The sequence below is a fragment of the Eptesicus fuscus genome, chromosome 22, assembly GCF_027574615.1.
Source record: "Eptesicus fuscus isolate TK198812 chromosome 22, DD_ASM_mEF_20220401, whole genome shotgun sequence".
NCBI classification, from domain to species: Eukaryota; Metazoa; Chordata; class Mammalia; order Chiroptera; family Vespertilionidae; genus Eptesicus; species Eptesicus fuscus.
Genome location: NC_072494.1, coordinates 13,133,498 through 13,137,418, shown reverse-complemented (window position 1 = coordinate 13,137,418; position 3,921 = coordinate 13,133,498). Strand labels below are relative to the sequence as shown.

The 3,921-nt window shown below is 51.5% G+C and overlaps 1 long non-coding RNA gene across 1 annotated transcript; it reads left to right on the top strand.

Annotated features, from left to right (window-relative positions):
• The first annotated feature begins 262 nt into the window (after positions 1-262).
• LOC129147989 (uncharacterized) lies at positions 263-3,712 on the top strand. Its single transcript, XR_008555201.1, has 3 exons — positions 263-459; positions 3,271-3,380; positions 3,608-3,712. It is a non-coding gene; the product is annotated as an uncharacterized LOC129147989 (long non-coding RNA).
• The last annotated feature ends 209 nt before the right edge of the window (positions 3,713-3,921 follow it).

Genomic DNA, 3,921 nt, shown 5'->3' with positions numbered 1-3,921 from the left:
CAATGGATGGATGTTTCTCTCTCCCCGCTCCTCTCTCTCTCTCTCTCAAATGAATAATCACGGATCCTCCAGTGAGGATTAACATCTAAAAAGCTCCTAGTGGGAATGGGAGAGCCGTCAGCCTGGCCTTTCTTCATCCTGTGTCTTCATTTGAGCCCTGAGTGAGAGAGGTCCTTCTTTCTTCCTTCCTTCCTTTCTTTCTTAAATATATTTTATTGATTTTTTTACAGGGAGGAAGGGAGAGGGAAAGAGAGTTACAAACATCAATGAGAGAGAAACAAAGGTACATGCCCTTGACCGGAATCGAACCTGCGACCCCTCAGTCCCCAGGCCGACTCTCTATCCACTGAGCCAAACCAGTTAGGCCGAGAGGCCCTTCTTCCTACTGCTTGATTCACTGTGACTACCGTCCTTCCTTCCTTAATGTGGGTGTCTGTGGCCTGAAGCCATATTCGGCAGGTGCGTATGTCCGAGTGTGTGTGTGTGTGTGTGTGTGTGTGTGTGTGTGTAGACATGATTACACTTCATCATATGACACCGAGGTCCTCCTAGGAGGGTCCCCTAGGTGGGTGTGTAGGGGAGATGGTAGAGGACCCAGTGCTGTGTGGTCAGAGCACGTGATGCCGGTGCCAGGGAACCGAGAGTGCAGACACATGTGGGAAGTAGCTTTCCACTCACCGCCCTCACCCCCAGTGCGTCTTTCCTCCTCCTAATCTGATCTTGGTGTTTATGGAGACGATAACCAGATCGCGCCCTCTGAGGACGGCCTGCAGGAAGACCCGGCTGCCCCGCTGATCTCATTACCCCGTGTCTTGTCAGCAGATCTGCCGCCCTGCTGCTCATTTAGGCTTGGGGCTAATCATATTAATTGAAATATTAAGCATTCGCAAAAATGAGTTATAATGAACTCCTCTCACTCCTCTTCCCAGTCAGCAATTGGAGAGTCAGCTGCCCGCAGCATAATCCCTCTCTTAGTTTGTGGTCCCCAGATGGAAGGCTTTAGTGTTAGGGGAGAGGCAGGGTTTAGGGGAGAAGAGGTGGGGCGTCTCACAGGCCCTCTTTGCTGGGTGACTGTGGGCACATCTCTGTTTGCCTTCAAGCCACAAGGGAAGCGCTGGGAGGTGAAGGTGAGGGGGAGGGGTCGGGGGGGGGGGGAGCCCCAGTGACTCAGAGGCCCATTCCAGGAGGAAATGAGGCTTCAAAGCCCGGGCCCCCCAGGGTGCTTTCTCTGCCCACTGTCCCCAAGCCCCCCCCCCCTCTTTCTTGTTCCACTGCACTCCATGCTAAATTGCCCTACATAAAAAGATGATTTTTAATTGAATTTATTGGGGTGACATTGGTTCACAAAGAAGATTATTTACTTTATAAAGGGAGCACTCACTCCTGGGTTTGGACTTAGGAAGTGAGAAGTGCTGAATAATTGGGCTCTTTTTCAGAAAGGGCAAAAGGTAGTGGTGCTATGTGTGGGCGGAGTGGCTGGCCCAAATGCTTGCTGGCCTCACTAATTAAAAACAAAGTGAAGACATCTGCAGCAGAAGGTACAAAACATTGACACCATAACCTTCCTTCCCTCGAGTGGTTCCTACCTCAAAGGGAGAGGCAGACAGGAGGCCAACACAGTGTGCAGCTGTGAGGCCTGAGATGCTGTTGAGAAAATAAAAGCGGGCGCTCTCACTTACACACGTGGGTATTGGGATTTGGGGCATGAGAAGTGCTCAGTCAAGAAAGGCTTGATTGATTCTCAAAGCACAAGAAAATCATAGACCAGCAGAGGAGGAGGTGAATTACTTTGGTTTTGGGGCTGAGGGGTGAAGAGAATAGTGCATGCATATGCAGGTGTGTGTGGGTAGATTTGCCAGTCTAGACCAGCAAATCTATATAATTTAAAAATTTCTAGGAGCCACATTAAAAAAAAAAAGTAGGAAGAAACAAGCCTGGGGGGAGGAAAGGACAGAGGGACCTCGGGAGGAAATTAAATTTTTTATTTTTTTAGAAAAAGATTTATTTTTGAAAGTCCCCCAGAAATTACTTTTAATAATATATTTAATTGATGTATATCCAAAATATTATTCAACATGTAATCAATATAAAGATTATTAATGAGATACATTACATTTTTTAAAAATATATTTTATTGATTTTTTTACAGGGAGGAAGGGAGAGGGATAGAGTTAGAAACATCGATGAGAGAGAAACATCAATCAGCTGCCTCCTGCACACCTCCCTACTGGGGATGTACCTGCAACCAAGGTACATGCCCTTGACCAGAATCTAACCTGGGACCCTTCAGTCCGCAGGCCGATGCTCTATCCACCGAGCCAAACCGGTTAGGGCACGTTACATTTTTTTATTATTAAGTCTTCAAATCTAGTGTGTGTTTTACACTTGCAGCACATCTGACACTTACAGCAACATTGCACGCGCTCAGTGGGCACAGGTGGCTTGTGGTGACCACACTGAATGGTGCAGCTCTGGAGGCTGCCCCATTAACGACTCCGGGCGGCAGAGGGTGGAGAGAGGCAGGTCTTGGCCAACAGGAACCATCACCTCTGATTAATCTCTGCTCCTGCCTGAAAAAAATCACTTCTGACAGATGGCAGCTTATCTGCCTCTCACGCTATTAACTCTCTCTCCCTAAGAACGCAAACAGCCCAAAGGACTGCTAACCTGGGTTCTGGGGAAGAGGCCTGTAGCCTCCACCTGGTCTGCTTCTTTCGGGTTTTCTTGGCTTGGGAACTGCCAACATTTTCACGTCTTCTTTTAAAATACGTTTTTATTGATTTTAGAGAGGAAGGGAGAGGGAAAGGGAGAAGGGAGAGAGAGAGAGAGAAACGTGGATGAAAGGCTGCCTCCTGCAGGCGCCCCACTGAGGATCGAGCCCCCAAACCCAGGCCTGCGCCCCGACCTGGAATCAAACCGGCAGCCTCTTGGTGCATGGGGTGAAGTCAACCAACGGAGCCATATCGGCCAGGGCAACATTTTCACTCTTCTCCTCACTCAGTCTTTGCCAAGAGGATAGAGGCAGACCACCGAGAGACCCCAAGGCCAAGGCCTAATGCAGGGCCTGTTTCTCGGGCTCTGTCCTCACTCATTGGGCGGCTGCTCACAGATGCCCCTGGCCTTTGGGGCTCTCTCCTCTGGCTCGCAGGAGACCGCTGCTGGGCAGGCTGCCTGGGGCTGGGAAAGTGCACACGGAGAGCCAGGCCCTGCCCTTTCCAGGCTGCTGTTCGCAGCTCTCCGGCTGTGTGTGTCACTTCCCTTCTTCATTAGATGCTAGAAGAACGCGTCTGGAAGGCCGCCTGCCTTTCCCCGCTTCTCCTCGATCGGAATGGAAGAAAGAATTCAGAATGGATGAGGATCAGGCTAACCTACGCCAGAAGGTGAGTCCCGGAGGGGAAACTCCGGGCAGGATGTCCCCCAGGTCCTTCCCAGCATCTCTCGCTGAGGCTGTTTCTTCCTGTGCAGACCTCGCCCACTCCATCCTGGGGGTGCTTTCGTGCTGAGAATCCAATAGTTCCCTGTCGGGGGTGTACAGGGCAGAGGGGAGGGTCCGGCTTCCCGGCGGGCGGAAAGGGAAAAAGCCTGGATTCCCTTTCCCTTCTACCAGGCTTCATCCATCCAGCTTCTGCCCGAGAGAGGGCCAGGAACCGGATTCCGGGAGACTGCCTGTCCAGTTCTGCTCCAGAAATAGGAAATAAACTATTTTAATTTGGGGGGTGTCGAGAAGAAGGGCTCATTGCATATACAACCAAGTCGGGAAATGAGTCCCCACATCCGGGGAAGGAAGTCCTTTTAGAGACGCTCCCGAGCTCAGCCCCAGCTCCAGAGCCGCTCCAAACTGCTGCGCTCAGCCTCCGCCCCGCGGCTGGAGAGGGGCGGGCCTGGGGGGGGGCCGGGCGGGCCTGGGGGCGGGGCCTCTTC